General features: G+C 37.0%; 1 pseudogene; it reads left to right on the top strand.

Annotated features, from left to right (window-relative positions):
• Window positions 1–852: 852 nt before the first annotated feature.
• Window positions 853–8,551, top strand: part of LOC132499860 (pyrroline-5-carboxylate reductase 3-like) — a 46,935-nt pseudogene continuing 39,236 nt past the window's right edge.

The raw sequence follows: 8,551 nt of genomic DNA, 5'->3' as shown, positions 1-8,551 counted from the left end.
TGCATCCAAACTGGTGCAATATAAAAGAACTTTGTGCATGGCTTAGGATTCACACTGACAGCACTGTACGATTATGTATCATTGAACAAATTAATTTGCGGTGAATCTGACTAGTGTGAAGCAGGACTTTGTTGTCATTGTGTGAGTTCTCTTGCCCTGGTTCTTTATTAGCCATCTTAACAAGTATAACACTCCTTGTTTTAAGCCTGTTGGTTTATTATAATTTTTACAGTGGACCTATCATTCCCATTGTTGGAAAATGTCCACATTCTCTATTTGAAAATAATTTTACCAAGTTTTCACAGTCAAAAAAATAAGCTATTGCAAACCTAATGGGCTCCTGGAACAATGAAGCAATTTTGCACAGAATAAACATAAGAACAGAGGCGATTATGGAACATAAATGTTGCCCCTAATGTTTCAGTTCTTATGGCAACGAACTCTCCATGTTCTGAGTTGTCAAACATAACTTAGAGTCAGGTACATCAGTAGGAACTCTGGTGACTGAAAAATATTGCTAAGGTATTTGGAGTTCTTAACAAACATTCTAAAACACCTGGTAACTTTTGGGGAGCACCCAGGAACTGAGGGAAAAGTAGGTCTGCATTCCAGATTAGTTATGATAGCTGACGCAGCTTAACAAGGTGCTAACAAGTGTAACCAACCAGATGAACGGCTCCAGGACACTTGGTTTAAGAACTATATTTTATTTGGTTTGTTTTTTCAAAATCAAATGAAATCTGGCTTTAAGTTTCCACTGAGGAGAGTTAGAAGTCTGATGTCAATTCTGACTGCTCCCTTTTCCCACCCATCCTGCCCAGCGTGCCCCAGAGCCCACCTTGGTCACCCACAATGGCTCATGGGGCTCCCATTCTTCTTCTCCCAAACAGAGCGGCTCCCCCTGCTGGCCCTTCACCACACCGCAGGCGCTGCTCCTCTACAGAAGGTACTAAGCGATCACCTCTTCCAAAGTCCTGTCTTCTGAGTACGAGTGGGAGTGGGATCCTGGCCTCCACAACCTGCCGGATCCCTCAACTCCAGGCGGAAGTCCTCTCTACAGGAGGCTATGGATTTGATAACTCAAAACAAAAAGCCCTAACTGTCCTTCCGGTGGGCTAGAGGGAAAATGGTCTTTTCATCAATTTTTGCTGAGACTGTAGCAGCAAAAAAAGACAAAATACCCATTAATTCACCACCAGATCCTTACAGTATAAAAGGTGAGTGACTGCTACTGTCACCTTCCCTTTGCTCTTCTCACTTTCCCTGTGGAGCTGGGACTGTTCAGATGAGAATGTTCCCCTTTCCTCCTTGGGCTCTTATTACAGTGTCCACATTTTTTCTGCATATTTTGACGCTGCTGATTCGTTAAGCAACTATGAATTATATATACTGCTTGCCAACTCATATAAGAAGTTTTAGATAAAAATCTATGCTTCTTTTTCTTAGTACCATTTTTAAAAGAAAAGTAACTGTGCTGAACTTCAAACTGGTATTTTCCTCCTCTTCACACTCAAGCCCTTGAAACAAGTGTCACATCAAACAGTTCAGTCCTGAGTTCTCACTAATGTTTTCACCACTGCTTTGCCAAAGTTCAGGTTACAATATGGGGAAGACAGAGCAATGATAATTGTATAGGTAACCAAAGCTAAAGATTGTGTTAGACAAGTAGCGGTAAAGGTCTGAGTCAGGACTTTCACTAACTAGGCAGCAGACTTATAATGGAGAAACTGGGTTGGAAAAGGTTTTGTTCAATTTCAACAAAATATAATATTTTTTAAAATTCCCTTTAATAGAAAAATGAAAGTTTTTCCAATATGCTTGAAGAACAGACTTAATTGTTTCTTATCAAAGGAAAGCTTGTCAGGCTGTACATGCAATTCATCTCAACATGGTTTACCTACTATTGAGAATCAAAGTTAAGAATTATGTACTCTTAGTTTGCTTATCAAGAACACACATTAAAATCTAGGCTTGAACATGTTAGGTGGAAATGAATGAATAGATCATCTTCGCCAAGTGTGTTATTGGGTTGAGTTATTAGCAGACGCTTTATAAATTCTAAACTTGGTTACAGCAGTAAAACAATTTTTTTGTTTCTTGGTCTAAACCTAATGCTGAATAAGTTTTAATTTAAGAAGACACCTATTTTAGTATTAAACTAACACATTAAAATCCCACAGGATTTAGGCAGGAATTTATGAAATGCTATCTGATTGCTCTCAAATGTTGCCTTAAAGTAAGTAACAGTGGGTTCACCTGAGATCAAGTCCAACTTTTCTCCACATTTACCTTTAAATCTTAATTCAAAACATCTTTGAATTTTCAAGATTTGGCTATCATAACAGATAAAATAAAATATATTCATTTCTTCAACTCAATGACTTGGATTCAGTTTGTTGGAAAAACATATGACACAATTCTAAAAGTATAACTCCTCTGCCTCTGATGTAATTAGAAAAGTAGCATTCCAGGTGGTCTGAAAATAGAAAAATGTGGCAAAGAAGCCTGTAGCATGGCAGTCTTGAATTTAGGAGATTATTAATGATGTATATATAGACTGAGTCATAGAGACTTCAAGTATTGGTAATAAATGATAGCTTCTTAAGGACTGAGTATGAATTGCTAATGTTATTCATTTTCTTCATCCATTTTAAAGAAAAGATTGCCTCTCTTCCACCAGACTAAGGTTTAGTTTTGTCTCTGTGTAATACCCAAGTGAAAAAATTTTGTTTTGACTAAGACACAGTTATGAACTAAACTGATTTATAGCCAGTTCAGAAGCCAAGAGATTAGCGCCAAAATAGTGGTGAGATAATAAAATACTGAACTTGGACAGAATCCAGATTGCTCAAATATGAGTTGGGAAGAAACTGCTGATCAGCTAATAAGATAGACCACAAAGGCTTGTCTCTGGATCCACTATTAGTAAGAATGATGATTCAGACCCATTTGGGGGTTGCTTTCACTCAAGTTTTCTGTCTCCCTGTTCAAGTGGTATATCCCAAATTGAGAATACAAAAATAGTTCCCATGCCTGGTGTCCCCTTATTTCTTAGGAAGGATGTTTTAAGTTCAGTTGTCAATCCACAGAGAATTATTTTAGACTTACTATCTCTAGGCTGGAGAAGGCAGCTTTAGCACTCAGGGTAGGCCTTATTTCCATTTAAGAAAATCCTTGCTTCCTTAATATTATAAATTTCCATGCTCATTTTCTACTGCTTCACTGGGCATACAAAGTCTGACTATGGTTCCCTACGGCTGTTTCTCATAATAAAACAAAATTCAAATATTTCCATATTAAGAGACACAAGGGGGAGTAAATGGACTTTAGAATGTCAAATCTCATCCCATGAGGTTTGACTTCTTTTGACACTTTCTGATGATCAATTACATCCCACCATTGTTGGCTTCATTTGTCAGCCCTACCAACCCAAGCATACAATGTGGCTTTCCCCTTCATTTCCTAGTTCATTGTTGAAAGAAAACTGAAATATTGAAAGCTTAGTTATGTAGAAAAGGGAATAAATAGAGGATACATAGTTCAATAATATGCTTTGCAAAGACTGGTTACCACTGTCACTTTGGGGTTCACTTGGAGGGCACTGTCACATCAATCCCAGCCTGCTCCATGTGGCAGCAACCATCTCCCCCCACTGCCAAGAGGTTCTTCAAGCACAGCACGTGTTCAAAGTCCAGACTTCAAAAGGGAAGCTGAGACAAATTATGGTTTGTTTGAAAAAAAAAAATCCCTTGATCCCTCAGTGCTTCGATTGCCTCCCCAGAAAATGACATGGAATTAAATAAACACACTCTTCAAAAAGAAAGAAGAGTTTCATGACTAAATAAAGGTCTGGGATGGTATAAGCAGATTCTGTTTAACATCAGGGTCTTGCCACATTCATCACTGAAAATGATGCTAGTAATTATTTTATGTACACTTGAATTCAAAATATATATGCTTAATGTAGCAATTTTAAGTTTAATTTCAAAAGGTGAAACAAATATAAACACAGAAATGCATACAAGTCTTTTAAATAGACATTACCTGCCCGTCAGCAGCTATATTCACAGGCAGAGATAGCCAATGACAACTGGCAGCTTGTGTACCCAGTAGCTGGTGTGGCCAAGAGAAAACCATGCCCAGCTGAACTTTGGGGGAAATGCTTAAACTTTTTATACATAGCAGTTAAGATGGCTGCAAGCCGGTCATTCAGTCTAACATTGTCAGCATATATAGACTATGGTGTTGGGTGATCTGAATGTTGGACATGCCTTTGAATCGCTGGTCATAGATGAAGACCTTATTTGGATTAGAGTTGGGAGTGGGGGCCGTGGGCTTTCTGGCTTCTGCTGGGAGTTAGACATCCATGGTCTCTGCCATGTCCCTCTAGCCCACTGACTTGAGCACCTGAAATGGTATGTTCCTAGGCCCTAGTAGTATAAATGGATTCCATCTCCCTATGCCTACCTCCTTCCCTCCATCCCAAATATTCTGCAAAAGTCGAGGCCTGCTGCAAGGGCTGATGTCATTGTCTGGGCACAACTTTGTCCCAACATTCACACTCTTGTCCCTCTGGAATTCTATTCAAGAAGTGCTGGGATGAGCAAGCAAAGCCAGTTAGTTCTGAGCAAGCACGTGATGTGTATGGAGCTCGTCCTCATTTTGCCACTTACTGGCTCTGTTACCTAGAGCATCATTTGACCTCTCTGAACTCAAATTTCATCATCTGTAAAACACAGAGAGTAATAGTAACTACCTAATAGTGTTTTGCAGATGAAATAATGTCATGCATATAAGATGCTTGTATCCTGTCTAGAAGAGAGGAAGTTCTCAATAAATTGTAGCTAACATCTTCCAGCAGAATAAAAAGCCCTACCTAGGAGGTTCTCCTCTGTACTGTACTCCCTCACTTGACCTTCTTCAGTCCAATGATCAGGTACATAATGTTTCCATGTTTTGTTCTACAAAATGAGCTGAAAAACAAGCAGAGTCGTCTTCTAACCTCAGGATAGTTATACTGGGGAAAAGTTTTTTTAAAAATACTGTTAATGGGCTTCCTTAGTGGTTCAGTGGTTAAGAATCTGCCTGCCAATGCAGGGGACACGGGTTCGAGCCCTGGTCCGGGAAGATCCCACATGCCATGGAGCAAGTAGGCCCATGTGCCACAACTACTGAGCCTGAGCTCTACAGCCCACGAGCCACAACTGCTGAGCCCATGTGCCACAACTACTGAAGCCTGCATGCCCTAGAGCCCGTGCTTTGCAACAACAGAAGCCACCACAACAAGAAGCCCACGCATGACAACGAAGAGTAGCCCCCGCTCGCCACAACTAGAGAAAGCCCAGGCGTTATAAGACCCAACAAAGAATGAAGACCCAACGCAGCTATAAATAGATAAATTTATAAAAAAAATAAAAGAAAATACTGTTAATTTTTGTACATTTCTTTCCAAAGATGAAACATGCCTCTTATTCTCTTTCACTAAAAGGAAACATAAGCTAGAATCAGAGCCTGTCTGGAATTTTTTTTAATGCATAAACATGTGTTTATTATTGTGTAGAACAGCTGTAATTTGACGGCAGTTGACTGATTCTGATTATGTTTGGTTTATGTCCTTCAAGAGCAGTCTCAGAGAATTTACTTATTTGTGTTTTATATCATTTTAAAAATTATCTGCACAAAGCCATTATGTGTGGAAATGTTCTCCTTCCTTTTACCTTCATTATTGTTTAGAAAAGCAATTGTATCATTCAAAGTGGTTATTGAGTCTATAATCTACCAAATTCATAGGGATGGTATTATAATGTCTTAGAATATATCAAAATTCAGAAGTAAATGAACTGCTTTAAATCATCATCTCATAACTATTTTAGTGCATTTATAAAGATCTACTAATGTTTCTGATGCTATAAATTATAATGTGACAAATATTATTTCAACATTAAAAGAAAATTAAAGAACTTAGTAAATCAGAATGAATCACTAGAGACTGCTAAGAAAAGAATATATGCAAGCATCATTTTAGGACTTCTTTTTTTCCTCTAACATCTTCTCCCTCATTCTTTTCCTCCCTTGGATTTTTTTATTCCTACATCTTTTTTATTTATTTTTTAATCCTTATAAATCTCAGGAATTAAAAGAAATAAATAAAACACAGGTCAGTTGCCATTTTAATAGGAATTTGAGAACAACAAAAAGATAAATGTACACAATGTTATTTTAATGACTTTTATGTTTATTTTCTATTAGAGAAATACATTTTTCATAAAGAATGCATTGCGTTGATCAGGCTACTGATGAACTCCTAGTGGGCTTCTGGTGAGGAGAGCAGCAAAGAAAAAAAGAAAAGCGAATTGTGGGGTGTATAACACGACTTAGGGTACACAGAGTCAATTACGAGGGGATAAAAGATGATACTTCAATGTTACTCATGAAAGTAAGATTCTTGGGTAGCTTTCAAATTCATATGCCAGCCCAGATTTTTTTGGCATAATGAGAACATCTTTTATGTGTCAGAACAGATTTTGATTATAACTAAATAAGTGAAAGCTGAGATATGCTGATAAGGTGACCTTTATCATAAAGTTTAAGAGTAATTGTCTAAAGTACTTTTAAAGAAGGCAAAAGATGAATAGGAATAAAGTGTGTGAGTCATAGGGCTACCTGACCATATAATTCATGTTTATGTTTGAATAAAAATTCCAATTTCAAACACAAATAAAACAAAAGTCCACTTAAATGAGATGCTTATGTCATCACTTAATGCTTTTTTCCCCTCTACCAAGAATAATCAAGATTACTCTTTGGATAAGTCAGACCTTATGCCCACAAATACTTTTGCCCCATAATAATTTAGAACATTTGGACACACTGCTGTTAAGATGGTTTATAGCTATCTTATAGAAAGCATTCTTTCTTTTACTATTTATAGCCTTATTTTTATGAAATTGCTCTTTAAAAAGTATACTGTTTTATTTTGCAAATTCCATCTAAACATGAAATCAAAATGGATTTATTTGTATATTTTGGTCAGATTTGGGGAATTGCATTCAGTGTTTGGTGCCATATTTAGAGTGGGGTGTTTTCAAAGTAGGCTGTGTCCTGGAGACTTGTGCTCCTTTCAAAGGGCAAGAAATGGCCCTAGGAAGCAGTTCTATTTAAAAATTACATATTGAAAACTCCCTTATCTGCCTATTGTATTTAGTTTTCTGGATGATACAGTGAAATATTTGGCATTGACCTCATAACTTTTTTTTGGAAAAGTGCTTCTACAATTAGTTTTTCATATTTTCATGTTTTTTCCTACCTAGTATGCTTTTTTCCTCCAACACTTCCCTCATCATTTCTCTCTCCTTCTCCAAATTCTTTCATTCTTTAAAACCAAATTCCAATGTCATCTCTCTCATAAAAACTTCCTTGAAACTACTTCAGTCATATACATATTTTTTTATTTTTTCATGGGAATTTTTCCATAACCATCTTAGAGGACCTATCACTCTCAAATTAGCCATTTGAGTGGCTAAGATTATAAGCTCTCATTGAAGTGTGATGCCCAGGGATGGGTAATGATCTGGTACATTGCATATGGTAAGTACTCAATCCATACATGTTCTAGAGATGTTGCCTGAATATAGCATTTTCCTAATATGTAACAATAGATTAATAACAAAAACTAATTGCATGAATGTATGCATGTATTTATACAACAGTTACAACACTAACAAGTTCATATTGATGACAGGTTCAGCTGGGTAGTTATTTAATTTGGTCACTGAAACTGATAAATTTACTAATTGTCACTATTTGGTCATTTTATTCATAATAATATGAAGAGTTTGCATAATGGTCAAGTTTGCTTAAGAAGGACAAACATGACAATATTAAAATCCAGTCTTGTCAAGTCACTGAACTTCAGAAAGATGTTGCCAAACAACCTGTGACAAACTAAATCATCATCAAGAAGAACCTAGGGGTAAGACAGGAATAAAGACACAGACCTACTAGAGAATGGACTTGAGGATATGGGTAGGGGGAAGAGTAAGCTGTGACAAAGTGAGAGAGTGGCATGGACATATATACACTACCAAATGTAAAATAGATAGTTAGTGGGAAGCAGCCGCATAGCACAAGGAGATCAGCTCAGTGCTTTGTGACTGCCTGGAGGGGTGGGATAGGGAGGGTGGGAGGGAGGGAGACGCAAGAGGGAAGAGATATGGGAACATATGTATATGTATAACTGATTCACTCTGTTATAAAGCAGAAACTAACACACCATTGTAAAGCAATTATACTACAATAAAGATGTAAAAAAAAAAAGCAGATCTTATTTTTGGTCTTATATTTAGTATATTATGTGGTCTGACCCAAAATTTCCAAAGGTTTCACAGGAATAGAAGTGGAAAAAAGTAAAACAAAAAGCATGCATGTGAAGTACCAGAATTTTTAAAATTCTAGTACTAGTACACAACCATACTTAAAGTTATGGATCTCTAGTCAAGGAAAATCCACTTTAAACTTACATAAAAGTGTGGAAATTTCAACATCAAGTCTT

This window comes from Mesoplodon densirostris, chromosome 12 (genome assembly GCF_025265405.1).
Source record: "Mesoplodon densirostris isolate mMesDen1 chromosome 12, mMesDen1 primary haplotype, whole genome shotgun sequence".
NCBI classification, from domain to species: domain Eukaryota; kingdom Metazoa; phylum Chordata; class Mammalia; order Artiodactyla; family Ziphiidae; genus Mesoplodon; species Mesoplodon densirostris.
Note: the sequence above shows the minus strand (reverse complement) of the source record. Positions and strands in the feature narration are given on the sequence as shown.